The 21867-nt window shown below is 40.4% G+C and overlaps 34 non-coding genes and 50 pseudogenes across 34 annotated transcripts; all 84 read right to left on the reverse strand.

Annotated features, from left to right (window-relative positions):
• Window positions 1–15: 15 nt before the first annotated feature.
• Window positions 16–134, reverse strand: LOC143506112 (5S ribosomal RNA; annotated as a pseudogene).
• Window positions 135–348: 214 nt separating this feature from the next.
• LOC143505928 (5S ribosomal RNA) lies at window positions 349–467 on the reverse strand. The gene has a single exon (XR_013128067.1). It is a non-coding gene; the product is annotated as a 5S ribosomal RNA (ribosomal RNA).
• Window positions 468–594: 127 nt separating this feature from the next.
• LOC143506113 (5S ribosomal RNA) lies at window positions 595–713 on the reverse strand (annotated as a pseudogene).
• A 214-nt stretch (window positions 714–927) lies between these two features.
• Window positions 928–1046, reverse strand: LOC143505929 (5S ribosomal RNA). The gene has a single exon (XR_013128068.1). It is a non-coding gene; the product is annotated as a 5S ribosomal RNA (ribosomal RNA).
• Window positions 1047–1173: 127 nt separating this feature from the next.
• On the reverse strand, window positions 1174–1292 carry LOC143506114 (5S ribosomal RNA; annotated as a pseudogene).
• Window positions 1293–1400: 108 nt separating this feature from the next.
• Window positions 1401–1519, reverse strand: LOC143505930 (5S ribosomal RNA). The gene has a single exon (XR_013128069.1). It is a non-coding gene; the product is annotated as a 5S ribosomal RNA (ribosomal RNA).
• Window positions 1520–1646: 127 nt separating this feature from the next.
• On the reverse strand, window positions 1647–1765 carry LOC143506022 (5S ribosomal RNA; annotated as a pseudogene).
• Window positions 1766–1891: 126 nt separating this feature from the next.
• Window positions 1892–2010, reverse strand: LOC143505997 (5S ribosomal RNA; annotated as a pseudogene).
• Window positions 2011–2118: 108 nt separating this feature from the next.
• Window positions 2119–2237, reverse strand: LOC143505931 (5S ribosomal RNA). The gene has a single exon (XR_013128070.1). It is a non-coding gene; the product is annotated as a 5S ribosomal RNA (ribosomal RNA).
• A 126-nt stretch (window positions 2238–2363) lies between these two features.
• LOC143506116 (5S ribosomal RNA) lies at window positions 2364–2482 on the reverse strand (annotated as a pseudogene).
• A 126-nt stretch (window positions 2483–2608) lies between these two features.
• Window positions 2609–2727, reverse strand: LOC143506117 (5S ribosomal RNA; annotated as a pseudogene).
• A 214-nt stretch (window positions 2728–2941) lies between these two features.
• On the reverse strand, window positions 2942–3060 carry LOC143505932 (5S ribosomal RNA). Its single transcript, XR_013128071.1, has one exon. It is a non-coding gene; the product is annotated as a 5S ribosomal RNA (ribosomal RNA).
• Window positions 3061–3187: 127 nt separating this feature from the next.
• On the reverse strand, window positions 3188–3306 carry LOC143506118 (5S ribosomal RNA; annotated as a pseudogene).
• A 108-nt stretch (window positions 3307–3414) lies between these two features.
• Window positions 3415–3533, reverse strand: LOC143505933 (5S ribosomal RNA). Its single transcript, XR_013128072.1, has one exon. It is a non-coding gene; the product is annotated as a 5S ribosomal RNA (ribosomal RNA).
• Window positions 3534–3660: 127 nt separating this feature from the next.
• On the reverse strand, window positions 3661–3779 carry LOC143506023 (5S ribosomal RNA; annotated as a pseudogene).
• Window positions 3780–3905: 126 nt separating this feature from the next.
• LOC143505998 (5S ribosomal RNA) lies at window positions 3906–4024 on the reverse strand (annotated as a pseudogene).
• Window positions 4025–4132: 108 nt separating this feature from the next.
• LOC143505934 (5S ribosomal RNA) lies at window positions 4133–4251 on the reverse strand. The gene has a single exon (XR_013128073.1). It is a non-coding gene; the product is annotated as a 5S ribosomal RNA (ribosomal RNA).
• A 127-nt stretch (window positions 4252–4378) lies between these two features.
• On the reverse strand, window positions 4379–4497 carry LOC143506119 (5S ribosomal RNA; annotated as a pseudogene).
• Window positions 4498–4623: 126 nt separating this feature from the next.
• Window positions 4624–4742, reverse strand: LOC143506120 (5S ribosomal RNA; annotated as a pseudogene).
• A 214-nt stretch (window positions 4743–4956) lies between these two features.
• Window positions 4957–5075, reverse strand: LOC143505935 (5S ribosomal RNA). Its single transcript, XR_013128074.1, has one exon. It is a non-coding gene; the product is annotated as a 5S ribosomal RNA (ribosomal RNA).
• Window positions 5076–5202: 127 nt separating this feature from the next.
• Window positions 5203–5321, reverse strand: LOC143506121 (5S ribosomal RNA; annotated as a pseudogene).
• Window positions 5322–5428: 107 nt separating this feature from the next.
• LOC143505962 (5S ribosomal RNA) lies at window positions 5429–5547 on the reverse strand. The gene has a single exon (XR_013128100.1). It is a non-coding gene; the product is annotated as a 5S ribosomal RNA (ribosomal RNA).
• A 127-nt stretch (window positions 5548–5674) lies between these two features.
• LOC143506123 (5S ribosomal RNA) lies at window positions 5675–5793 on the reverse strand (annotated as a pseudogene).
• Window positions 5794–5900: 107 nt separating this feature from the next.
• On the reverse strand, window positions 5901–6019 carry LOC143505936 (5S ribosomal RNA). The gene has a single exon (XR_013128075.1). It is a non-coding gene; the product is annotated as a 5S ribosomal RNA (ribosomal RNA).
• A 128-nt stretch (window positions 6020–6147) lies between these two features.
• On the reverse strand, window positions 6148–6266 carry LOC143506124 (5S ribosomal RNA; annotated as a pseudogene).
• A 214-nt stretch (window positions 6267–6480) lies between these two features.
• On the reverse strand, window positions 6481–6599 carry LOC143505968 (5S ribosomal RNA). The gene has a single exon (XR_013128106.1). It is a non-coding gene; the product is annotated as a 5S ribosomal RNA (ribosomal RNA).
• A 128-nt stretch (window positions 6600–6727) lies between these two features.
• LOC143506042 (5S ribosomal RNA) lies at window positions 6728–6846 on the reverse strand (annotated as a pseudogene).
• A 214-nt stretch (window positions 6847–7060) lies between these two features.
• LOC143505969 (5S ribosomal RNA) lies at window positions 7061–7179 on the reverse strand. The gene has a single exon (XR_013128107.1). It is a non-coding gene; the product is annotated as a 5S ribosomal RNA (ribosomal RNA).
• Window positions 7180–7307: 128 nt separating this feature from the next.
• On the reverse strand, window positions 7308–7426 carry LOC143506043 (5S ribosomal RNA; annotated as a pseudogene).
• A 107-nt stretch (window positions 7427–7533) lies between these two features.
• LOC143505963 (5S ribosomal RNA) lies at window positions 7534–7652 on the reverse strand. The gene has a single exon (XR_013128101.1). It is a non-coding gene; the product is annotated as a 5S ribosomal RNA (ribosomal RNA).
• Window positions 7653–7781: 129 nt separating this feature from the next.
• On the reverse strand, window positions 7782–7900 carry LOC143506125 (5S ribosomal RNA; annotated as a pseudogene).
• A 214-nt stretch (window positions 7901–8114) lies between these two features.
• LOC143505938 (5S ribosomal RNA) lies at window positions 8115–8233 on the reverse strand. Its single transcript, XR_013128077.1, has one exon. It is a non-coding gene; the product is annotated as a 5S ribosomal RNA (ribosomal RNA).
• Window positions 8234–8360: 127 nt separating this feature from the next.
• Window positions 8361–8479, reverse strand: LOC143506044 (5S ribosomal RNA; annotated as a pseudogene).
• A 107-nt stretch (window positions 8480–8586) lies between these two features.
• On the reverse strand, window positions 8587–8705 carry LOC143505977 (5S ribosomal RNA). The gene has a single exon (XR_013128115.1). It is a non-coding gene; the product is annotated as a 5S ribosomal RNA (ribosomal RNA).
• Window positions 8706–8832: 127 nt separating this feature from the next.
• Window positions 8833–8951, reverse strand: LOC143506126 (5S ribosomal RNA; annotated as a pseudogene).
• A 108-nt stretch (window positions 8952–9059) lies between these two features.
• Window positions 9060–9178, reverse strand: LOC143505972 (5S ribosomal RNA). Its single transcript, XR_013128110.1, has one exon. It is a non-coding gene; the product is annotated as a 5S ribosomal RNA (ribosomal RNA).
• Window positions 9179–9305: 127 nt separating this feature from the next.
• LOC143506024 (5S ribosomal RNA) lies at window positions 9306–9424 on the reverse strand (annotated as a pseudogene).
• A 126-nt stretch (window positions 9425–9550) lies between these two features.
• Window positions 9551–9669, reverse strand: LOC143506000 (5S ribosomal RNA; annotated as a pseudogene).
• A 108-nt stretch (window positions 9670–9777) lies between these two features.
• LOC143505939 (5S ribosomal RNA) lies at window positions 9778–9896 on the reverse strand. Its single transcript, XR_013128078.1, has one exon. It is a non-coding gene; the product is annotated as a 5S ribosomal RNA (ribosomal RNA).
• Window positions 9897–10021: 125 nt separating this feature from the next.
• On the reverse strand, window positions 10022–10140 carry LOC143506147 (5S ribosomal RNA; annotated as a pseudogene).
• Window positions 10141–10493: 353 nt separating this feature from the next.
• Window positions 10494–10612, reverse strand: LOC143505940 (5S ribosomal RNA). The gene has a single exon (XR_013128079.1). It is a non-coding gene; the product is annotated as a 5S ribosomal RNA (ribosomal RNA).
• Window positions 10613–10739: 127 nt separating this feature from the next.
• LOC143506025 (5S ribosomal RNA) lies at window positions 10740–10858 on the reverse strand (annotated as a pseudogene).
• A 126-nt stretch (window positions 10859–10984) lies between these two features.
• On the reverse strand, window positions 10985–11103 carry LOC143506001 (5S ribosomal RNA; annotated as a pseudogene).
• Window positions 11104–11211: 108 nt separating this feature from the next.
• On the reverse strand, window positions 11212–11330 carry LOC143505941 (5S ribosomal RNA). Its single transcript, XR_013128080.1, has one exon. It is a non-coding gene; the product is annotated as a 5S ribosomal RNA (ribosomal RNA).
• A 127-nt stretch (window positions 11331–11457) lies between these two features.
• Window positions 11458–11576, reverse strand: LOC143506127 (5S ribosomal RNA; annotated as a pseudogene).
• A 126-nt stretch (window positions 11577–11702) lies between these two features.
• LOC143506128 (5S ribosomal RNA) lies at window positions 11703–11821 on the reverse strand (annotated as a pseudogene).
• Window positions 11822–12035: 214 nt separating this feature from the next.
• On the reverse strand, window positions 12036–12154 carry LOC143505942 (5S ribosomal RNA). Its single transcript, XR_013128081.1, has one exon. It is a non-coding gene; the product is annotated as a 5S ribosomal RNA (ribosomal RNA).
• Window positions 12155–12281: 127 nt separating this feature from the next.
• On the reverse strand, window positions 12282–12400 carry LOC143506129 (5S ribosomal RNA; annotated as a pseudogene).
• A 214-nt stretch (window positions 12401–12614) lies between these two features.
• Window positions 12615–12733, reverse strand: LOC143505944 (5S ribosomal RNA). Its single transcript, XR_013128082.1, has one exon. It is a non-coding gene; the product is annotated as a 5S ribosomal RNA (ribosomal RNA).
• A 127-nt stretch (window positions 12734–12860) lies between these two features.
• On the reverse strand, window positions 12861–12979 carry LOC143506130 (5S ribosomal RNA; annotated as a pseudogene).
• Window positions 12980–13087: 108 nt separating this feature from the next.
• On the reverse strand, window positions 13088–13206 carry LOC143505945 (5S ribosomal RNA). Its single transcript, XR_013128083.1, has one exon. It is a non-coding gene; the product is annotated as a 5S ribosomal RNA (ribosomal RNA).
• A 127-nt stretch (window positions 13207–13333) lies between these two features.
• LOC143506026 (5S ribosomal RNA) lies at window positions 13334–13452 on the reverse strand (annotated as a pseudogene).
• Window positions 13453–13578: 126 nt separating this feature from the next.
• Window positions 13579–13697, reverse strand: LOC143506002 (5S ribosomal RNA; annotated as a pseudogene).
• A 108-nt stretch (window positions 13698–13805) lies between these two features.
• Window positions 13806–13924, reverse strand: LOC143505946 (5S ribosomal RNA). Its single transcript, XR_013128084.1, has one exon. It is a non-coding gene; the product is annotated as a 5S ribosomal RNA (ribosomal RNA).
• Window positions 13925–14050: 126 nt separating this feature from the next.
• LOC143506131 (5S ribosomal RNA) lies at window positions 14051–14169 on the reverse strand (annotated as a pseudogene).
• A 126-nt stretch (window positions 14170–14295) lies between these two features.
• On the reverse strand, window positions 14296–14414 carry LOC143506132 (5S ribosomal RNA; annotated as a pseudogene).
• Window positions 14415–14628: 214 nt separating this feature from the next.
• On the reverse strand, window positions 14629–14747 carry LOC143505947 (5S ribosomal RNA). The gene has a single exon (XR_013128085.1). It is a non-coding gene; the product is annotated as a 5S ribosomal RNA (ribosomal RNA).
• A 127-nt stretch (window positions 14748–14874) lies between these two features.
• On the reverse strand, window positions 14875–14993 carry LOC143506134 (5S ribosomal RNA; annotated as a pseudogene).
• Window positions 14994–15207: 214 nt separating this feature from the next.
• LOC143505948 (5S ribosomal RNA) lies at window positions 15208–15326 on the reverse strand. Its single transcript, XR_013128086.1, has one exon. It is a non-coding gene; the product is annotated as a 5S ribosomal RNA (ribosomal RNA).
• Window positions 15327–15453: 127 nt separating this feature from the next.
• On the reverse strand, window positions 15454–15572 carry LOC143506135 (5S ribosomal RNA; annotated as a pseudogene).
• Window positions 15573–15680: 108 nt separating this feature from the next.
• Window positions 15681–15799, reverse strand: LOC143505950 (5S ribosomal RNA). Its single transcript, XR_013128088.1, has one exon. It is a non-coding gene; the product is annotated as a 5S ribosomal RNA (ribosomal RNA).
• Window positions 15800–15926: 127 nt separating this feature from the next.
• On the reverse strand, window positions 15927–16045 carry LOC143506027 (5S ribosomal RNA; annotated as a pseudogene).
• Window positions 16046–16171: 126 nt separating this feature from the next.
• On the reverse strand, window positions 16172–16290 carry LOC143506003 (5S ribosomal RNA; annotated as a pseudogene).
• A 108-nt stretch (window positions 16291–16398) lies between these two features.
• Window positions 16399–16517, reverse strand: LOC143505951 (5S ribosomal RNA). Its single transcript, XR_013128089.1, has one exon. It is a non-coding gene; the product is annotated as a 5S ribosomal RNA (ribosomal RNA).
• Window positions 16518–16644: 127 nt separating this feature from the next.
• Window positions 16645–16763, reverse strand: LOC143506136 (5S ribosomal RNA; annotated as a pseudogene).
• A 126-nt stretch (window positions 16764–16889) lies between these two features.
• LOC143506137 (5S ribosomal RNA) lies at window positions 16890–17008 on the reverse strand (annotated as a pseudogene).
• A 214-nt stretch (window positions 17009–17222) lies between these two features.
• On the reverse strand, window positions 17223–17341 carry LOC143505952 (5S ribosomal RNA). Its single transcript, XR_013128090.1, has one exon. It is a non-coding gene; the product is annotated as a 5S ribosomal RNA (ribosomal RNA).
• Window positions 17342–17468: 127 nt separating this feature from the next.
• Window positions 17469–17587, reverse strand: LOC143506138 (5S ribosomal RNA; annotated as a pseudogene).
• Window positions 17588–17695: 108 nt separating this feature from the next.
• Window positions 17696–17814, reverse strand: LOC143505953 (5S ribosomal RNA). The gene has a single exon (XR_013128091.1). It is a non-coding gene; the product is annotated as a 5S ribosomal RNA (ribosomal RNA).
• Window positions 17815–17941: 127 nt separating this feature from the next.
• On the reverse strand, window positions 17942–18060 carry LOC143506029 (5S ribosomal RNA; annotated as a pseudogene).
• Window positions 18061–18186: 126 nt separating this feature from the next.
• On the reverse strand, window positions 18187–18305 carry LOC143506004 (5S ribosomal RNA; annotated as a pseudogene).
• A 108-nt stretch (window positions 18306–18413) lies between these two features.
• On the reverse strand, window positions 18414–18532 carry LOC143505954 (5S ribosomal RNA). The gene has a single exon (XR_013128092.1). It is a non-coding gene; the product is annotated as a 5S ribosomal RNA (ribosomal RNA).
• A 127-nt stretch (window positions 18533–18659) lies between these two features.
• LOC143506139 (5S ribosomal RNA) lies at window positions 18660–18778 on the reverse strand (annotated as a pseudogene).
• Window positions 18779–18904: 126 nt separating this feature from the next.
• On the reverse strand, window positions 18905–19023 carry LOC143506140 (5S ribosomal RNA; annotated as a pseudogene).
• A 214-nt stretch (window positions 19024–19237) lies between these two features.
• Window positions 19238–19356, reverse strand: LOC143505955 (5S ribosomal RNA). The gene has a single exon (XR_013128093.1). It is a non-coding gene; the product is annotated as a 5S ribosomal RNA (ribosomal RNA).
• Window positions 19357–19483: 127 nt separating this feature from the next.
• On the reverse strand, window positions 19484–19602 carry LOC143506141 (5S ribosomal RNA; annotated as a pseudogene).
• Window positions 19603–19816: 214 nt separating this feature from the next.
• On the reverse strand, window positions 19817–19935 carry LOC143505956 (5S ribosomal RNA). Its single transcript, XR_013128094.1, has one exon. It is a non-coding gene; the product is annotated as a 5S ribosomal RNA (ribosomal RNA).
• A 127-nt stretch (window positions 19936–20062) lies between these two features.
• On the reverse strand, window positions 20063–20181 carry LOC143506142 (5S ribosomal RNA; annotated as a pseudogene).
• Window positions 20182–20289: 108 nt separating this feature from the next.
• LOC143505975 (5S ribosomal RNA) lies at window positions 20290–20409 on the reverse strand. The gene has a single exon (XR_013128113.1). It is a non-coding gene; the product is annotated as a 5S ribosomal RNA (ribosomal RNA).
• A 127-nt stretch (window positions 20410–20536) lies between these two features.
• LOC143506030 (5S ribosomal RNA) lies at window positions 20537–20655 on the reverse strand (annotated as a pseudogene).
• A 126-nt stretch (window positions 20656–20781) lies between these two features.
• LOC143506006 (5S ribosomal RNA) lies at window positions 20782–20900 on the reverse strand (annotated as a pseudogene).
• A 108-nt stretch (window positions 20901–21008) lies between these two features.
• On the reverse strand, window positions 21009–21127 carry LOC143505957 (5S ribosomal RNA). The gene has a single exon (XR_013128095.1). It is a non-coding gene; the product is annotated as a 5S ribosomal RNA (ribosomal RNA).
• Window positions 21128–21254: 127 nt separating this feature from the next.
• LOC143506143 (5S ribosomal RNA) lies at window positions 21255–21373 on the reverse strand (annotated as a pseudogene).
• A 126-nt stretch (window positions 21374–21499) lies between these two features.
• On the reverse strand, window positions 21500–21618 carry LOC143506145 (5S ribosomal RNA; annotated as a pseudogene).
• Between the last annotated feature and the right edge of the window lie 249 nt (window positions 21619–21867).

Raw genomic sequence — 21867 nt, forward strand, 5'->3', positions numbered from 1 at the left:
AACTCAACTATAAAAGTCACACAGCACCTGGTATTCCCAAGCTGTCTCCCATACAAGTATTAACCTGGCCTAAACCTATTTAGCTTCCTAGGTCAAATGAAATCGGGCGTTTTCAGGCTGGTGTGGCCGTAAGCCATAAAACAATGCAAAGATTATCTAATTATAACAAGAACAAAACCTGAACAACAGAAATTGCTAGTTTTTTTGCAGAACACATTTAAGCTTGCTAATTGAATGTAAACAGCAACTCAACTATAAAAGTCACACAGCACCTGGTATTCCCAAGCTGTCTCCCATACAAGTATTAACCTGGCCCAAACCTATTTAGCTTGATAATTAAATCTAATAGGCTTACAGCACCTGGTATTCCCAGGTGGTCTCCCATCCAAGTACTAACCAGGCCCAAACGAGCTTAGCTTCCGAGGTCAAATGAGATCGGGCGTTTTCAGGCTGGTGTGGCCGTAAGCCGTAAAACAATGCAAAGATGACCTATTTATAATGAGAGCAAAACCTGAACAACAGACATTGCTAGTTTTTTTTGCAGAACACCTTTAAGCTTGCTAATTGAATGTAAATAGCAACTCAACTATAAAAGTCACACAGCACCTGGTATTCCCAAGCTGTCTCCCATACAAGTATTAACCTGGCCTAAACCTATTTAGCTTCCTAGGTCAAATGAAATCGGGCGTTTTCAGGCTGGTGTGGCCGTAAGCCATAAAACAATGCAAAGATGATCTAATTATAACAAGAGCAAAACCTGAACAACAGAAATTGCTAGTTTTTTTGCAGAACACATTTAAGCTTGCTAATTGAATGTAAACAGCAACTCAACTATAAAAGTCACACAGCACCTGGCATTCCCAAGCTGTCTCCCATACAAGTATTAACCTGGCCCAAACCTATTTAGCTTGATAATTAAATCTAATAGGCTTACAGCACCTGGTATTCCCAGGTGGTCTCCCATCCAAGTACTAACCAGGCCCAAACGAGCTTAGCTTCCGAGGTCAAATGAGATCGGGCGTTTTCAGGCTGGTGTGGCCGTAAGCCGTAAAACAATGCAAAGATGACCTATTTATAATGAGAGCAAAACCTGAACAACAGACATTGCTAGTTTTTTTTGCAGAACACCTTTAAGCTTGCTAATTGAATGTAAATAGCAACTCAACTATAAAAGTCACACAGCACCTGGTATTCCCAAGCTGTCTCCCATACAAGTATTAACCTGGCCTAAACCTATTTAGCTTCCTAGGTCAAATGAAATCGGGCGTTTTCAGGCTGGTGTGGCCGTAAGCCATAAAACAATGCAAAGATTATCTAATTATAACAAGAGCAAAACCTGAACAACAGAAATTGCTAGTTTTTTTGCAGAACACATTTAAGCTTGATAATTAAATCTAATTGGCTTACAGCACCTGGTATTCCCAGGTGGTCTCCCATCCAAGTACTAACCAGGCCCAAACGAGCTTAGCTTCCGAGGTCAAATGAGATCGGGCGTTTTCAGGCTGGTGTGGCCGTAAGCCGTAAAAGAATGCAAAGATGACCTATTTATAATGAGAGCAAAACCTGAACAACAGACATTGCTAGTTTGTTTTGCAGAACACCTTTAAGCTTGCTAATTGAATGTAAATAGCAACTCAACTATAAAAGTCACACAGCACCTGGTATTCCCAAGCTGTCCCCCATACAAGTATTAACCTGGCCAAAACCTATTTAGCTTCCGAGGTCAAATGAGATCGGGCGTTTTCAGGCTGGTGTGGCCGCAAGCCATAAAACAATGCAAAGATTATCTAATTATAACAAGAGCAAAACCTGAACAACAGAAATTGCTAGTTTTTTTGCAGAACACATTTAAGCTTGCTAATTGAATGTAAACAGCAACTCAACTATAAAAGTCACACAGCACCTGGTATTCCCAAGCTGTCTCCCATACAAGTATTAACCTGGCCCAAACCTATTTAGCTTCCTAGGTCAAATGAGATCGGGCGTTTTCAGGCTGGTGTGGCCGTAAGCCATAAAACAATGCAAAGATTATCTAATTATAACAAGAGCAAAACCTGAACAACAGAAATTGCTAGTTTTTTTGCAGAACACATTTAAGCTTGATAATTAAATCTAATTGGCTTACAGCACCTGGTATTCCCAGGTGGTCTCCCATCCAAGTACTAACCAGGCCCAAACGAGCTTAGCTTCCGAGGTCAAATGAGATCGGGCGTTTTCAGGCTGGTGTGGCCGTAAGCCGTAAAAGAATGCAAAGATGACCTATTTATAATGAGAGCAAAACCTGAACAACAGACATTGCTAGTTTTTTTGCAGAACACCTTTAAGCTTGCTAATTGAATGTAAATAGCAACTCAACTATAAAAGTCACACAGCACCTGGTATTCCCAAGCTGTCTCCCATACAAGTATTAACCTGGCCTAAACCTATTTAGCTTCCTAGGTCAAATGAAATCGGGCGTTTTCAGGCTGGTGTGGCCGTAAGCCATAAAACAATGCAAAGATTATCTAATTATAACAAGAGCAAAACCTGAACAACAGAAATTGCTAGTTTTTTTGCAGAACACATTTAAGCTTGCTAATTGAATGTAAACAGCAACTCAACTATAAAAGTCACACAGCACCTGGTATTCCCAAGCTGTCTCCCATACAAGTATTAACCTGGCCTAAACCTATTTAGCTTCCTAGGTCAAATGAAATCGGGCGTTTTCAGGCTGGTGTGGCCGTAAGCCATAAAACAATGCAAAGATTATCTAATTATAACAAGAACAAAACCTGAACAACAGAAATTGCTAGTTTTTTTGCAGAACACATTTAAGCTTGCTAATTGAATGTAAACAGCAACTCAACTATAAAAGTCACACAGCACCTGGTATTCCCAAGCTGTCTCCCATACAAGTATTAACCTGGCCCAAACCTATTTAGCTTGATAATTAAATCTAATAGGCTTACAGCACCTGGTATTCCCAGGTGGTCTCCCATCCAAGTACTAACCAGGCCCAAACGAGCTTAGCTTCCGAGGTCAAATGAGATCGGGCGTTTTCAGGCTGGTGTGGCCGTAAGCCGTAAAACAATGCAAAGATGACCTATTTATAATGAGAGCAAAACCTGAACAACAGACATTGCTAGTTTTTTTTGCAGAACACCTTTAAGCTTGCTAATTGAATGTAAATAGCAACTCAACTATAAAAGTCACACAGCACCTGGTATTCCCAAGCTGTCTCCCATACAAGTATTAACCTGGCCTAAACCTATTTAGCTTCCTAGGTCAAATGAAATCGGGCGTTTTCAGGCTGGTGTGGCCGTAAGCCATAAAACAATGCAAAGATGATCTAATTATAACAAGAGCAAAACCTGAACAACAGAAATTGCTAGTTTTTTTGCAGAACACATTTAAGCTTGATAATTAAATCTAATTGGCTTACAGCACCTGGTATTCCCAGGTGGTCTCCCATCCAAGTACTAACCAGGCCCAAACGAGCTTAGCTTCCGAGGTCAAATGAGATCGGGCGTTTTCAGGCTGGTGTGGCCGTAAGCCGTAAAAGAATGCAAAGATGACCTATTTATAATGAGAGCAAAACCTGAACAACAGACATTGCTAGTTTGTTTTGCAGAACACCTTTAAGCTTGCTAATTGAATGTAAATAGCAACTCAACTATAAAAGTCACACAGCACCTGGTATTCCCAAGCTGTCCCCCATACAAGTATTAACCTGGCCAAAACCTATTTAGCTTCCGAGGTCAAATGAGATCGGGCGTTTTCAGGCTGGTGTGGCCGCAAGCCATAAAACAATGCAAAGATTATCTAATTATAACAAGAGCAAAACCTGAACAACAGAAATTGCTAGTTTTTTTGCAGAACACATTTAAGCTTGCTAATTGAATGTAAACAGCAACTCAACTATAAAAGTCACACAGCACCTGGTATTCCCAAGCTGTCTCCCATACAAGTATTAACCTGGCCCAAACCTATTTAGCTTCCTAGGTCAAATGAGATCGGGCGTTTTCAGGCTGGTGTGGCCGTAAGCCATAAAACAATGCAAAGATTATCTAATTATAACAAGAGCAAAACCTGAACAACAGAAATTGCTAGTTTTTTTGCAGAACACATTTAAGCTTGATAATTAAATCTAATTGGCTTACAGCACCTGGTATTCCCAGGTGGTCTCCCATCCAAGTACTAACCAGGCCCAAACGAGCTTAGCTTCCGAGGTCAAATGAGATCGGGCGTTTTCAGGCTGGTGTGGCCGTAAGCCGTAAAAGAATGCAAAGATGACCTATTTATAATGAGAGCAAAACCTGAACAACAGACATTGCTAGTTTTTTTTGCAGAACACCTTTAAGCTTGCTAATTGAATGTAAATAGCAACTCAACTATAAAAGTCACACAGCACCTGGTATTCCCAAGCTGTCTCCCATACAAGTATTAACCTGGCCTAAACCTATTTAGCTTCCTAGGTCAAATGAAATCGGGCGTTTTCAGGCTGGTGTGGCCGTAAGCCATAAAACAATGCAAAGATTATCTAATTATAACAAGAGCAAAACCTGAACAACAGAAATTGCTAGTTTTTTTGCAGAACACATTTAAGCTTGCTAATTGAATGTAAACAGCAACTCAACTATAAAAGTCACACAGCACCTGGTATTCCCAAGCTGTCTCCCATACAAGTATTAACCTGGCCTAAACCTATTTAGCTTCCTAGGTCAAATGAAATCGGGCGTTTTCAGGCTGGTGTGGCCGTAAGCCATAAAACAATGCAAAGATTATCTAATTATAACAAGAACAAAACCTGAACAACAGAAATTGCTAGTTTTTTTGCAGAACACATTTAAGCTTGCTAATTGAATGTAAACAGCAACTCAACTATAAAAGTCACACAGCACCTGGTATTCCCAAGCTGTCTCCCATACAAGTATTAACCTGGCCCAAACCTATTTAGCTTGATAATTAAATCTAATAGGCTTACAGCACCTGGTATTCCCAGGTGGTCTCCCATCCAAGTACTAACCAGGCCCAAACGAGCTTAGCTTCCGAGGTCAAATGAGATCGGGCGTTTTCAGGCTGGTGTGGCCGTAAGCCGTAAAACAATGCAAAGATGACCTATTTATAATGAGAGCAAAACCTGAACAACAGACATTGCTAGTTTTTTTTGCAGAACACCTTTAAGCTTGCTAATTGAATGTAAATAGCAACTCAACTATAAAAGTCACACAGCACCTGGTATTCCCAAGCTGTCTCCCATACAAGTATTAACCTGGCCTAAACCTATTTAGCTTCCTAGGTCAAATGAAATCGGGCGTTTTCAGGCTGGTGTGGCCGTAAGCCATAAAACAATGCAAAGATTATCTAATTATAACAAGAGCAAAACCTGAACAACAGAAATTGCTAGATTTTTGCAGAACACATTTAAGCTTGATAATTAAATCTAATAGGCTTACAGTACCTGGTATTCCCAGGTGGTCTCCCATCCAAGTACTAACCAGGCCCAAACGAGCTTAGCTTCCGAGGTCAAATGAGATCGGGCGTTTTCAGGCTGGTGTGGCCGTAAGCCGTAAAACAATGCAAAGATGACCTATTTATAATGAGAGCAAAACCTGAACAACAGACATTGCTAGTTTTTTTTGCAGAACACCTTTAAGCTTGCTAATTGAATGTAAATAGCAACTCAACTATAAAAGTCACACAGCACCTGGTATTCCCAAGCTGTCTCCCATACAAGTATTAACCTGGCCTAAACCTATTTAGCTTCCTAGGTCAAATGAAATCGGGCGTTTTCAGGCTGGTGTGGCCGTAAGCCATAAAACAATGCAAAGATTATCTAATTATAACAAGAGCAAAACCTGAACAACAGAAATTGCTAGATTTTTGCAGAACACATTTAAGCTTGATAATTAAATCTAATAGGCTTACAGCACCTGGTATTCCCAGGTGGTCTCCCATCCAAGTACTAACCAGGCCCAAACGAGCTTAGCTTCCGAGGTCAAATGAGATCGGGCGTTTTCAGGCTGGTGTGGCCGTAAGCCGTAAAACAATGCAAAGATGACCTATTTATAATGAGAGCAAAACCTGAACAACAGACATTGCTAGTTTTTTTTTGCAGAACACCTTTAAGCTTGCTAATTGAATGTAAATAGCAACTCAACTATAAAAGTCACACAGCACCTGGTATTCCCAAGCTGTCTCCCATACAAGTATTAACCTGGCCTAAACCTATTTAGCTTCCTAGGTCAAATGAAATCGGGCGTTTTCAGGCTGGTGTGGCCGTAAGCCATAAAACAATGCAAAGATGATCTAATTATAACAAGAGCAAAACCTGAACAACAGAAATTGCTAGTTTTTTTGCAGAACACATTTAAGCTTGCTAATTGAATGTAAACAGCAACTCAACTATAAAAGTCACACAGCACCTGGCATTCCCAAGCTGTCTCCCATACAAGTATTAACCTGGCCCAAACCTATTTAGCTTGATAATTAAATCTAATAGCCTTACAGCACCTGGTATTCCCAGGTGGTCTCCCATCCAAGTACTAACCAGGCCCAAACGAGCTTAGCTTCCGAGGTCAAATGAGATCGGGCGTTTTCAGGCTGGTGTGGCCGTAAGCCGTAAAACAATGCAAAGATGACCTATTTATAATGAGAGCAAAACCTGAACAACAGACATTGCTAGTTTTTTTTTGCAGAACACCTTTAAGCTTGCTAATTGAATGTAAATAGCAACTCAACTATAAAAGTCACACAGCACCTGGTATTCCCAAGCTGTCTCCCATACAAGTATTAACCTGGCCTAAACCTATTTAGCTTCCTAGGTCAAATAGGATCGGGCGTTTTCAGGCTGGTGTGGCCGTAAGCCATAAAACAATGCAAAGATGATCTAATTATAACAAGAGCAAAACCTGAACAACAGAAATTGCTAGTTTTTTTGCAGAACACATTTAAGCTTGCTAATTGAATGTAAACAGCAACTCAACTATAAAAGTCACACAGCACCTGGCATTCCCAAGCTGTCTCCCATACAAGTATTAACCTGGCCCAAACCTATTTAGCTTGATAATTAAATCTAATAGCCTTACAGCACCTGGTATTCCCAGGTGGTCTCCCATCCAAGTACTAACCAGGCCCAAACGAGCTTAGCTTCCGAGGTCAAATGAGATCGGGCGTTTTCAGGCTGGTGTGGCCGTAAGCCGTAAAACAATGCAAAGATGACCTATTTATAATGAGAGCAAAACCTGAACAACAGACATTGCTAGTTTTTTTTTGCAGAACACCTTTAAGCTTGCTAATTGAATGTAAATAGCAACTCAACTATAAAAGTCACACAGCACCTGGTATTCCCAAGCTGTCTCCCATACAAGTATTAACCTGGCCTAAACCTATTTAGCTTCCTAGGTCAAATAGGATCGGGCGTTTTCAGGCTGGTGTGGCCGTAAGCCATAAAACAATGCAAAGATTATCTAATTATAACAAGAGCAAAACCTGAACAACAGAAATTGCTAGATTTTTGCAGAACACATTTAAGCTTGATAATTAAATCTAATAGGCTTACAGTACCTGGTATTCCCAGGTGGTCTCCCATCCAAGTACTAACCAGGCCCAAACGAGCTTAGCTTCCGAGGTCAAATGAGATCGGGCGTTTTCAGGCTGGTGTGGCCGTAAGCCGTAAAACAATGCAAAGATGACCTATTTATAATGAGAGCAAAACCTGAACAACAGACATTGCTAGTTTTTTTTTTGCAGAACACCTTTAAGCTTGCTAATTGAATGTAAATAGCAACTCAACTATAAAAGTCACACAGCACCTGGTATTCCCAAGCTGTCTCCCATACAAGTATTAACCTGGCCTAAACCTATTTAGCTTCCTAGGTCAAATGAAATCGGGCGTTTTCAGGCTGGTGTGGCCGTAAGCCATAAAACAATGCAAAGATTATCTAATTATAACAAGAGCAAAACCTGAACAACAGAAATTGCTAGTTTTTTTGCAGAACACATTTAAGCTTGCTAATTGAATGTAAACAGCAACTCAACTATAAAAGTCACACAGCACCTGGTATTCCCAAGCTGTCTCCCATACAAGTATTAACCTGGCCCAAACCTATTTAGCTTGATAATTAAATCTAATAGGCTTACAGCACCTGGTATTCCCAGGTGGTCTCCCATCCAAGTACTAACCAGGCCCAAACGAGCTTAGCTTCCGAGGTCAAATGAGATCGGGCGTTTTCAGGCTGGTGTGGCCGTAAGCCGTAAAACAATGCAAAGATGACCTATTTATAATGAGAGCAAAACCTGAACAACAGACATTGCTAGTTTTTTTTGCAGAACACCTTTAAGCTTGCTAATTGAATGTAAATAGCAACTCAACTATAAAAGTCACACAGCACCTGGTATTCCCAAGCTGTCTCCCATACAAGTATTAACCTGGCCTAAACCTATTTAGCTTCCTAGGTCAAATAGGATCGGGCGTTTTCAGGCTGGTGTGGCCGTAAGCCATAAAACAATGCAAAGATTATCTAATTATAACAAGAGCAAAACCTGAACAACAGAAATTGCTAGATTTTTGCAGAACACATTTAAGCTTGATAATTAAATCTAATAGGCTTACAGTACCTGGTATTCCCAGGTGGTCTCCCATCCAAGTACTAACCAGGCCCAAACGAGCTTAGCTTCCAAGGTCAAATGAGATCGGGCGTTTTCAGGCTGGTGTGGCCGTAAGCCATAAAACAATGCAAAGATGACCTATTTATAATGAGAGCAAAACCTGAACAACAGACATTGCTAGTTTTTTTTGCAGAACACCTTTAAGCTTGCTAATTGAATGTAAATAGCAACTCAACTATAAAAGTCACACAGCACCTGGTATTCCCAAGCTGTCTCCCATACAAGTATTAACCTGGCCTAAACCTATTTAGCTTCCTAGGTCAAATGAAATCGGGCGTTTTCAGGCTGGTGTGGCCGTAAGCCATAAAACAATGCAAAGATTATCTAATTATAACAAGAGCAAAACCTGAACAACAGAAATTGCTAGTTTTTTTGCAGAACACATTTAAGCTTGATAATTAAATCTAATTGGCTTACAGCACCTGGTATTCCCAGGTGGTCTCCCATCCAAGTACTAACCAGGCCCAAACGAGCTTAGCTTCCGAGGTCAAATAAGATCGGGCGTTTTCAGGCTGGTGTGGCCGTAAGCCCTAAAAGAATGCAAAGATGACCTATTTATAATGAGAGCAAAACCTGAACAACAGACATTGCTAGTTTGTTTTGCAGAACACCTTTAAGCTTGCTAATTGAATGTAAATAGCAACTCAACTATAAAAGTCACACAGCACCTGGTATTCCCAAGCTGTCCCCCATACAAGTATTAACCTGGCCAAAACCTATTTAGCTTCCGAGGTCAAATGAGATCGGGCGTTTTCAGGCTGGTGTGGCCGCAAGCCATAAAACAATGCAAAGATTATCTAATTATAACAAGAGCAAAACCTGAACAACAGAAATTGCTAGTTTTTTTGCAGAACACATTTAAGCTTGCTAATTGAATGTAAACAGCAACTCAACTATAAAAGTCACACAGCACCTGGTATTCCCAAGCTGTCTCCCATACAAGTATTAACCTGGCCCAAACCTATTTAGCTTCCTAGGTCAAATGAGATCGGGCGTTTTCAGGCTGGTGTGGCCGTAAGCCATAAAACAATGCAAAGATTATCTAATTATAACAAGAGCAAAACCTGAACAACAGAAATTGCTAGTTTTTTTGCAGAACACATTTAAGCTTGATAATTAAATCTAATTGGCTTACAGCACCTGGTATTCCCAGGTGGTCTCCCATCCAAGTACTAACCAGGCCCAAACGAGCTTAGCTTCCGAGGTCAAATGAGATCGGGCGTTTTCAGGCTGGTGTGGCCGTAAGCCGTAAAAGAATGCAAAGATGACCTATTTATAATGAGAGCAAAACCTGAACAACAGACATTGCTAGTTTTTTTTGCAGAACACCTTTAAGCTTGCTAATTGAATGTAAATAGCAACTCAACTATAAAAGTCACAGCACCTGGTATTCCCAAGCTGTCTCCCATACAAGTATTAACCTGGCCTAAACCTATTTAGCTTCCTAGGTCAAATGAAATCGGGCGTTTTCAGGCTGGTGTGGCCGTAAGCCATAAAACAATGCAAAGATTATCTAATTATAACAAGAGCAAAACCTGAACAACAGAAATTGCTAGTTTTTTTGCAGAACACATTTAAGCTTGCTAATTGAATGTAAACAGCAACTCAACTATAAAAGTCACACAGCACCTGGTATTCCCAAGCTGTCTCCCATACAAGTATTAACCTGGCTTAAACCTATTTAGCTTCCTAGGTCAAATGAAATCGGGCGTTTTCAGGCTGGTGTGGCCGTAAGCCATAAAACAATGCAAAGATTATCTAATTATAACAAGAGCAAAACCTGAACAACAGAAATTGCTAGTTTTTTTGCAGAACACATTTAAGCTTGATAATTAAATCTAATTGGCTTACAGCACCTGGTATTCCCAGGTGGTCTCCCATCCAAGTACTAACCAGGCCCAAACGAGCTTAGCTTCCGAGGTCAAATGAGATCGGGCGTTTTCAGGCTGGTGTGGCCGTAAGCCGTAAAAGAATGCAAAGATGACCTATTTATAATGAGAGCAAAACCTGAACAACAGACATTGCTAGTTTGTTTTGCAGAACACCTTTAAGCTTGCTAATTGAATGTAAATAGCAACTCAACTATAAAAGTCACACAGCACCTGGTATTCCCAAGCTGTCCCCCATACAAGTATTAACCTGGCCAAAACCTATTTAGCTTCCGAGGTCAAATGAGATCGGGCGTTTTCAGGCTGGTGTGGCCGCAAGCCATAAAACAATGCAAAGATTATCTAATTATAACAAGAGCAAAACCTGAACAACAGAAATTGCTAGTTTTTTTGCAGAACACATTTAAGCTTGCTAATTGAATGTAAACAGCAACTCAACTATAAAAGTCACACAGCACCTGGTATTCCCAAGCTGTCTCCCATACAAGTATTAACCTGGCCCAAACCTATTTAGCTTCCTAGGTCAAATGAGATCGGGCGTTTTCAGGCTGGTGTGGCCGTAAGCCATAAAACAATGCAAAGATTATCTAATTATAACAAGAGCAAAACCTGAACAACAGAAATTGCTAGTTTTTTTGCAGAACACATTTAAGCTTGATAATTAAATCTAATTGGCTTACAGCACCTGGTATTCCCAGGTGGTCTCCCATCCAAGTACTAACCAGGCCCAAACGAGCTTAGCTTCCGAGGTCAAATGAGATCGGGCGTTTTCAGGCTGGTGTGGCCGTAAGCCGTAAAAGAATGCAAAGATGACCTATTTATAATGAGAGCAAAACCTGAACAACAGACATTGCTAGTTTTTTTTGCAGAACACCTTTAAGCTTGCTAATTGAATGTAAATAGCAACTCAACTATAAAAGTCACACAGCACCTGGTATTCCCAAGCTGTCTCCCATACAAGTATTAACCTGGCCTAAACCTATTTAGCTTCCTAGGTCAAATGAAATCGGGCGTTTTCAGGCTGGTGTGGCCGTAAGCCATAAAACAATGCAAAGATTATCTAATTATAACAAGAGCAAAACCTGAACAACAGAAATTGCTAGTTTTTTTGCAGAACACATTTAAGCTTGCTAATTGAATGTAAACAGCAACTCAACTATAAAAGTCACACAGCACCTGGTATTCCCAAGCTGTCTCCCATACAAGTATTAACCTGGCCTAAACCTATTTAGCTTCCTAGGTCAAATGAAATCGGGCGTTTTCAGGCTGGTGTGGCCGTAAGCCATAAAACAATGCAAAGATTATCTAATTATAACAAGAACAAAACCTGAACAACAGAAATTGCTAGTTTTTTTGCAGAACACATTTAAGCTTGCTAATTGAATGTAAACAGCAACTCAACTATAAAAGTCACACAGCACCTGGTATTCCCAAGCTGTCTCCCATACAAGTATTAACCTGGCCCAAACCTATTTAGCTTGATAATTAAATCTAATAGGCTTACAGCACCTGGTATTCCCAGGTGGTCTCCCATCCAAGTACTAACCAGGCCCAAACGAGCTTAGCTTCCGAGGTCAAATGAGATCGGGCGTTTTCAGGCTGGTGTGGCCGTAAGCCGTAAAACAATGCAAAGATGACCTATTTATAATGAGAGCAAAACCTGAACAACAGACATTGCTAGTTTTTTTTGCAGAACACCTTTAAGCTTGCTAATTGAATGTAAATAGCAACTCAACTATAAAAGTCACACAGCACCTGGTATTCCCAAGCTGTCTCCCATACAAGTATTAACCTGGCCTAAACCTATTTAGCTTCCTAGGTCAAATGAAATCGGGCGTTTTCAGGCTGGTGTGGCCGTAAGCCATAAAACAATGCAAAGATGATCTAATTATAACAAGAGCAAAACCTGAACAACAGAAATTGCTAGTTTTTTTGCAGAACACATTTAAGCTTGCTAATTGAATGTAAACAGCAACTCAACTATAAAAGTCACACAGCACCTGGCATTCCCAAGCTGTCTCCCATACAAGTATTAACCTGGCCCAAACCTATTTAGCTTGATAATTAAATCTAATAGGCTTACAGCACCTGGTATTCCCAGGTGGTCTCCCATCCAAGTACTAACCAGGCCCAAACGAGCTTAGCTTCCGAGGTCAAATGAGATCGGGCGTTTTCAGGCTGGTGTGGCCGTAAGCCGTAAAACAATGCAAAGATGACCTATTTATAATGAGAGCAAAACCTGAACAACAGACATTGCTAGTTTTTTTTGCAGAACACCTTTAAGCTTGCTAATTGAATGTAAATAGCAACTCAACTATAAAAGTCACACAGCACCTGGTATTCCCAAGCTGTCTCCCATACAAGTATTAACCTGGCCTAAACCTATTTAGCTTCCTAGGTCAAATGAAATCGGGCGTTTTCAGGCTGGTGTGGCCGTAAGCCATAAAACAATGCAAAGATTATCTAATTATAACAAGAGCAAAACCTGAACAACAGAAATTGCTAGTTTTTTTGCAGAACACATTTAAGCTTGATAATTAAATCTAATTGGCTTACAGCACCTGGTATTCCCAGGTGGTCTCCCATCCAAGTACTAACCAGGCCCAAACGAGCTTAGCTTCCGAGGTCAAATGAGATCGGGCGTTTTCAGGCTGGTGTGGCCGTAAGCCGTAAAAGAATGCAAAGATGACCTATTTATAATGAGAGCAAAACCTGAACAACAGACATTGCTAGTTTGTTTTGCAGAACACCTTTAAGCTTGCTAATTGAATGTAAATAGCAACTCAACTATAAAAGTCACACAGCACCTGGTATTCCCAAGCTGTCCCCCATACAAGTATTAACCTGGCCAAAACCTATTTAGCTTCCGAGGTCAAATGAGATCGGGCGTTTTCAGGCTGGTGTGGCCGCAAGCCATAAAACAATGCAAAGATTATCTAATTATAACAAGAGCAAAACCTGAACAACAGAAATTGCTAGTTTTTTTGCAGAACACATTTAAGCTTGCTAATTGAATGTAAACAGCAACTCAACTATAAAAGTCACACAGCACCTGGTATTCCCAAGCTGTCTCCCATACAAGTATTAACCTGGCCCAAACCTATTTAGCTTCCTAGGTCAAATGAGATCGGGCGTTTTCAGGCTGGTGTGGCCGTAAGCCATAAAACAATGCAAAGATTATCTAATTATAACAAGAGCAAAACCTGAACAACAGAAATTGCTAGTTTTTTTGCAGAACACATTTAAGCTTGATAATTAAATCTAATTGGCTTACAGCACCTGGTATTCCCAGGTGGTCTCCCATCCAAGTACTAACCAGGCCCAAACGAGCTTAGCTTCCGAGGTCAAATGAGATCGGGCGTTTTCAGGCTGGTGTGGCCGTAAGCCGTAAAAGAATGCAAAGATGACCTATTTATAATGAGAGCAAAACCTGAACAACAGACATTGCTAGTTTTTTTGCAGAACACCTTTAAGCTTGCTAATTGAATGTAAATAGCAACTCAACTATAAAAGTCACACAGCACCTGGTATTCCCAAGCTGTCTCCCATACAAGTATTAACCTGGCCTAAACCTATTTAGCTTCCTAGGTCAAATGAAATCGGGCGTTTTCAGGCTGGTGTGGCCGTAAGCCATAAAACAATGCAAAGATTATCTAATTATAACAAGAGCAAAACCTGAACAACAGAAATTGCTAGTTTTTTTGCAGAACACATTTAAGCTTGCTAATTGAATGTAAACAGCAACTCAACTATAAAAGTCACACAGCACCTGGTATTCCCAAGCTGTCTCCCATACAAGTATTAACCTGGCCTAAACCTATTTAGCTTCCTAGGTCAAATGAAATCGGGCGTTTTCAGGCTGGTGTGGCCGTAAGCCATAAAACAATGCAAAGATTATCTAATTATAACAAGAACAAAACCTGAACAACAGAAATTGCTAGTTTTTTTGCAGAACACATTTAAGCTTGCTAATTGAATGTAAACAGCAACTCAACTATAAAAGTCACACAGCACCTGGTATTCCCAAGCTGTCTCCCATACAAGTATTAACCTGGCCCAAACCTATTTAGCTTGATAATTAAATCTAATAGGCTTACAGCACCTGGTATTCCCAGGTGGTCTCCCATCCAAGTACTAACCAGGCCCAAACGAGCTTAGCTTCCGAGGTCAAATGAGATCGGGCGTTTTCAGGCTGGTGTGGCCGTAAGCCGTAAAACAATGCAAAGATGACCTATTTATAATGAGAGCAAAACCTGAACAACAGACATTGCTAGTTTTTTTTGCAGAACACCTTTAAGCTTGCTAATTGAATGTAAATAGCAACTCAACTATAAAAGTCACACAGCACCTGGTATTCCCAAGCTGTCTCCCATACAAGTATTAACCTGGCCTAAACCTATTTAGCTTCCTAGGTCAAATGAAATCGGGCGTTTTCAGGCTGGTGTGGCCGTAAGCCATAAAACAATGCAAAGATGATCTAATTATAACAAGAGCAAAACCTGAACAACAGAAATTGCTAGTTTTTTTGCAGAACACATTTAAGCTTGCTAATTGAATGTAAACAGCAACTCAACTATAAAAGTCACACAGCACCTGGCATTCCCAAGCTGTCTCCCATACAAGTATTAACCTGGCCCAAACCTATTTAGCTTGATAATTAAATCTAATAGGCTTACAGCACCTGGTATTCCCAGGTGGTCTCCCATCCAAGTACTAACCAGGCCCAAACGAGCTTAGCTTCCGAGGTCAAATGAGATCGGGCGTTTTCAGGCTGGTGTGGCCGTAAGCCGTAAAACAATGCAAAGATGACCTATTTATAATGAGAGCAAAACCTGAACAACAGACATTGCTAGTTTTTTTTGCAGAACACCTTTAAGCTTGCTAATTGAATGTAAATAGCAACTCAACTATAAAAGTCACACAGCACCTGGTATTCCCAAGCTGTCTCCCATACAAGTATTAACCTGGCCTAAACCTATTTAGCTTCCTAGGTCAAATGAAATCGGGCGTTTTCAGGCTGGTGTGGCCGTAAGCCATAAAACAATGCAAAGATGATCTAATTATAACAAGAGCAAAACCTGAACAACAGAAATTGCTAGTTTTTTTGCAGAACACATTTAAGCTTGATAATTAAATCTAATTGGCTTACAGCACCTGGTATTCCCAGGTGGTCTCCCATCCAAGTACTAACCAGGCCCAAACGAGCTTAGCTTCCGAGGTCAAATGAGATCGGGCGTTTTCAGGCTGGTGTGGCCGTAAGCCGTAAAAGAATGCAAAGATGACCTATTTATAATGAGAGCAAAACCTGAACAACAGACATTGCTAGTTTGTTTTGCAGAACACCTTTAAGCTTGCTAATTGAATGTAAATAGCAACTCAACTATAAAAGTCACACAGCACCTGGTATTCCCAAGCTGTCCCCCATACAAGTATTAACCTGGCCAAAACCTATTTAGCTTCCGAGGTCAAATGAGATCGGGCGTTTTCAGGCTGGTGTGGCCGCAAGCCATAAAACAATGCAAAGATTATCTAATTATAACAAGAGCAAAACCTGAACAACAGAAATTGCTAGTTTTTTTGCAGAACACATTTAAGCTTGCTAATTGAATGTAAACAGCAACTCAACTATAAAAGTCACACAGCACCTGGTATTCCCAAGCTGTCTCCCATACAAGTATTAACCTGGCCCAAACCTATTTAGCTTCCTAGGTCAAATGAGATCGGGCGTTTTCAGGCTGGTGTGGCCGTAAGCCATAAAACAATGCAAAGATTATCTAATTATAACAAGAGCAAAACCTGAACAACAGAAATTGCTAGTTTTTTTGCAGAACACATTTAAGCTTGATAATTAAATCTAATTGGCTTACAGCACCTGGTATTCCCAGGTGGTCTCCCATCCAAGTACTAACCAGGCCCAAACGAGCTTAGCTTCCGAGGTCAAATGAGATCGGGCGTTTTCAGGCTGGTGTGGCCGTAAGCCGTAAAAGAATGCAAAGATGACCTATTTATAATGAGAGCAAAACCTGAACAACAGACATTGCTAGTTTTTTTTGCAGAACACCTTTAAGCTTGCTAATTGAATGTAAATAGCAACTCAACTATAAAAGTCACACAGCACCTGGTATTCCCAAGCTGTCTCCCATACAAGTATTAACCTGGCCTAAACCTATTTAGCTTCCTAGGTCAAATGAAATCGGGCGTTTTCAGGCTGGTGTGGCCGTAAGCCATAAAACAATGCAAAGATTATCTAATTATAACAAGAGCAAAACCTGAACAACAGAAATTGCTAGTTTTTTTGCAGAACACATTTAAGCTTGCTAATTGAATGTAAACAGCAACTCAACTATAAAAGTCACACAGCACCTGGTATTCCCAAGCTGTCTCCCATACAAGTATTAACCTGGCCTAAACCTATTTAGCTTCCTAGGTCAAATGAAATCGGGCGTTTTCAGGCTGGTGTGGCCGTAAGCCATAAAACAATGCAAAGATTATCTAATTATAACAAGAACAAAACCTGAACAACAGAAATTGCTAGTTTTTTTGCAGAACACATTTAAGCTTGCTAATTGAATGTAAACAGCAACTCAACTATAAAAGTCACACAGCACCTGGTATTCCCAAGCTGTCTCCCATACAAGTATTAACCTGGCCCAAACCTATTTAGCTTGATAATTAAATCTAATAGGCTTACAGCACCTGGTATTCCCAGGTGGTCTCCCATCCAAGTACTAACCAGGCCCAAACGAGCTTAGCTTCCGAGGTCAAATGAGATCGGGCGTTTTCAGGCTGGTGTGGCCGTAAGCCGTAAAACAATGCAAAGATGACCTATTTATAATGAGAGCAAAACCTGAACAACAGACATTGCTAGTTTTTTTTGCAGAACACCTTTAAGCTTGCTAATTGAATGTAAATAGCAACTCAACTATAAAAGTCACACAGCACCTGGTATTCCCAAGCTGTCTCCCATACAAGTATTAACCTGGCCTAAACCTATTTAGCTTCCTAGGTCAAATGAAATCGGGCGTTTTCAGGCTGGTGTGGCCGTAAGCCATAAAACAATGCAAAGATGATCTAATTATAACAAGAGCAAAACCTGAACAACAGAAATTGCTAGTTTTTTTGCAGAACACATTTAAGCTTGATAATTAAATCTAATTGGCTTACAGCACCTGGTATTCCCAGGTGGTCTCCCATCCAAGTACTAACCAGGCCCAAACGAGCTTAGCTTCCGAGGTCAAATGAGATCGGGCGTTTTCAGGCTGGTGTGGCCGTAAGCCGTAAAAGAATGCAAAGATGACCTATTTATAATGAGAGCAAAACCTGAACAACAGACATTGCTAGTTTGTTTTGCAGAACACCTTTAAGCTTGCTAATTGAATGTAAATAGCAACTCAACTATAAAAGTCACACAGCACCTGGTATTCCCAAGCTGTCCCCCATACAAGTATTAACCTGGCCAAAACCTATTTAGCTTCCGAGGTCAAATGAGATCGGGCGTTTTCAGGCTGGTGTGGCCGCAAGCCATAAAACAATGCAAAGATTATCTAATTATAACAAGAGCAAAACCTGAACAACAGAAATTGCTAGTTTTTTTGCAGAACACATTTAAGCTTGCTAATTGAATGTAAACAGCAACTCAACTATAAAAGTCACACAGCACCTGGTATTCCCAAGCTGTCTCCCATACAAGTATTAACCTGGCCCAAACCTATTTAGCTTCCTAGGTCAAATGAGATCGGGCGTTTTCAGGCTGGTGTGGCCGTAAGCCATAAAACAATGCAAAGATTATCTAATTATAACAAGAGCAAAACCTGAACAACAGAAATTGCTAGTTTTTTTGCAGAACACATTTAAGCTTGATAATTAAATCTAATTGGCTTACAGCACCTGGTATTCCCAGGTGGTCTCCCATCCAAGTACTAACCAGGCCCAAACGAGCTTAGCTTCCGAGGTCAAATGAGATCGGGCGTTTTCAGGCTGGTGTGGCCGTAAGCCGTAAAAGAATGCAAAGATGACCTATTTATAATGAGAGCAAAACCTGAACAACAGACATTGCTAGTTTTTTTTGCAGAACACCTTTAAGCTTGCTAATTGAATGTAAATAGCAACTCAACTATAAAAGTCACACAGCACCTGGTATTCCCAAGCTGTCTCCCATACAAGTATTAACCTGGCCTAAACCTATTTAGCTTCCTAGGTCAAATGAAATCGGGCGTTTTCAGGCTGGTGTGGCCGTAAGCCATAAAACAATGCAAAGATTATCTAATTATAACAAGAGCAAAACCTGAACAACAGAAATTGCTAGTTTTTTTGCAGAACACATTTAAGCTTGCTAATTGAATGTAAACAGCAACTCAACTATAAAAGTCACACAGCACCTGGTATTCCCAAGCTGTCTCCCATACAAGTATTAACCTGGCCTAAACCTATTTAGCTTCCTAGGTCAAATGAAATCGGGCGTTTTCAGGCTGGTGTGGCCGTAAGCCATAAAACAATGCAAAGATTATCTAATTATAACAAGAACAAAACCTGAACAACAGAAATTGCTAGTTTTTTTGCAGAACACATTTAAGCTTGCTAATTGAATGTAAACAGCAACTCAACTATAAAAGTCACACAGCACCTGGTATTCCCAAGCTGTCTCCCATACAAGTATTAACCTGGCCCAAACCTATTTAGCTTGATAATTAAATCTAATAGGCTTACAGCACCTGGTATTCCCAGGTGGTCTCCCATCCAAGTACTAACCAGGCCCAAACGAGCTTAGCTTCCGAGGTCAAATGAGATCGGGCGTTTTCAGGCTGGTGTGGCCGTAAGCCGTAAAACAATGCAAAGATGACCTATTTATAATGAGAGCAAAACCTGAACAACAGACATTGCTAGTTTTTTTTGCAGAACACCTTTAAGCTTGCTAATTGAATGTAAATAGCAACTCAACTATAAAAGTCACACAGCACCTGGTATTCCCAAGCTGTCTCCCATACAAGTATTAACCTGGCCTAAACCTATTTAGCTTCCTAGGTCAAATGAAATCGGGCGTTTTCAGGCTGGTGTGGCCGTAAGCCATAAAACAATGCAAAGATGATCTAATTATAACAAGAGCAAAACCTGAACAACAGAAATTGCTAGTTTTTTTGCAGAACACATTTAAGCTTGCTAATTGAATGTAAACAGCAACTCAACTATAAAAGTCACACAGCACCTGGCATTCCCAAGCTGTCTCCCATACAAGTATTAACCTGGCCCAAACCTATTTAGCTTGATAATTAAATCTAATAGGCTTACAGCACCTGGTATTCCCAGGTGGTCTCCCATCCAAGTACTAACCAGGCCCAAACGAGCTTAGCTTCCGAGGTCAAATGAGATCGGGCGTTTTCAGGCTGGTGTGGCCGTAAGCCGTAAAACAATGCAAAGATGACCTATTTATAATGAGAGCAAAACCTGAACAACAGACATTGCTAGTTTTTTTTGCAGAACACCTTTAAGCTTGCTAATTGAATGTAAATAGCAACTCAACTATAAAAGTCACACAGCACCTGGTATTCCCAAGCTGTCTCCCATACAAGTATTAACCTGGCCTAAACCTATTTAGCTTCCTAGGTCAAATGAAATCGGGCGTTTTCAGGCTGGTGTGGCCGTAAGCCATAAAACAATGCAAAGATTATCTAATTATAACAAGAGCAAAACCTGAACAACAGAAATTGCTAGTTTTTTTGCAGAACACATTTAAGCTTGATAATTAAATCTAATTGGCTTACAGCACCTGGTATTCCCAGGTGGTCTCCCATCCAAGTACTAACCAGGCCCAAACGAGCTTAGCTTCCGAGGTCAAATGAGATCGGAGCGTTTTCAGGCTGGTGTGGCCGTAAGCCGTAAAAGAATGCAAAGATGACCTATTTATAATGAGAGCAAAACCTGAACAACAGACATTGCTAGTTTGTTTTGCAGAACACCTTTAAGCTTGCTAATTGAATGTAAATAGCAACTCAACTATAAAAGTCACACAGCACCTGGTATTCCCAAGCTGTCCCCCATACAAGTATTAACCTGGCCAAAACCTATTTAGCTTCCGAGGTCAAATGAGATCGGGCGTTTTCAGGCTGGTGTGGCCGCAAGCCATAAAACAATGCAAAGATTATCTAATTATAACAAGAGCAAAACCTGAACAACAGAAATTGCTAGTTTTTTTGCAGAACACATTTAAGCTTGCTAATTGAATGTAAACAGCAACTCAACTATAAAAGTCACACAGCACCTGGTATTCCCAAGCTGTCTCCCATACAAGTATTAACCTGGCCCAAACCTATTTAGCTTCCTAGGTCAAATGAGATCGGGCGTTTTCAGGCTGGTGTGGCCGTAAGCCATAAAACAATGCAAAGATTATCTAATTATAACAAGAGCAAAACCTGAACAACAGAAATTGCTAGTTTTTTTGCAGAACACATTTAAGCTTGATAATTAAATCTAATTGGCTTACAGCACCTGGTATTCCCAGGTGGTCTCCCATCCAAGTACTAACCAGGCCCAAACGAGCTTAGCTTCCGAGGTCAAATGAGATCGGGCGTTTTCAGGCTGGTGTGGCCGTAAGCCGTAAAAGAATGCAAAGATGACCTATTTATAATGAGAGCAAAACCTGAACAACAGACATTGCTAGTTTTTTTTGCAGAACACCTTTAAGCTTGCTAATTGAATGTAAATAGCAACTCAACTATAAAAGTCACACAGCACCTGGTATTCCCAAGCTGTCTCCCATACAAGTATTAACCTGGCCTAAACCTATTTAGCTTCCTAGGTCAAATGAAATCGGGCGTTTTCAGGCTGGTGTGGCCGTAAGCCATAAAACAATGCAAAGATTATCTAATTATAACAAGAGCAAAACCTGAACAACAGAAATTGCTAGTTTTTTTGCAGAACACATTTAAGCTTGCTAATTGAATGTAAACAGCAACTCAACTATAAAAGTCACACAGCACCTGGTATTCCCAAGCTGTCTCCCATACAAGTATTAACCTGGCCTAAACCTATTTAGCTTCCTAGGTCAAATGAAATCGGGCGTTTTCAGGCTGGTGTGGCCGTAAGCCATAAAACAATGCAAAGATTATCTAATTATAACAAGAACAAAACCTGAACAACAGAAATTGCTAGTTTTTTTGCAGAACACATTTAAGCTTGCTAATTGAATGTAAACAGCAACTCAACTATAAAAGTCACACAGCACCTGGTATTCCCAAGCTGTCTCCCATACAAGTATTAACCTGGCCCAAACCTATTTAGCTTGATAATTAAATCTAATAGGCTTACAGCACCTGGTATTCCCAGGTGGTCTCCC

Source organism: Brachyhypopomus gauderio, unplaced genomic scaffold (genome assembly GCF_052324685.1).
Source record: "Brachyhypopomus gauderio isolate BG-103 unplaced genomic scaffold, BGAUD_0.2 sc422, whole genome shotgun sequence".
NCBI classification, from domain to species: Eukaryota; Metazoa; Chordata; class Actinopteri; order Gymnotiformes; family Hypopomidae; genus Brachyhypopomus; species Brachyhypopomus gauderio.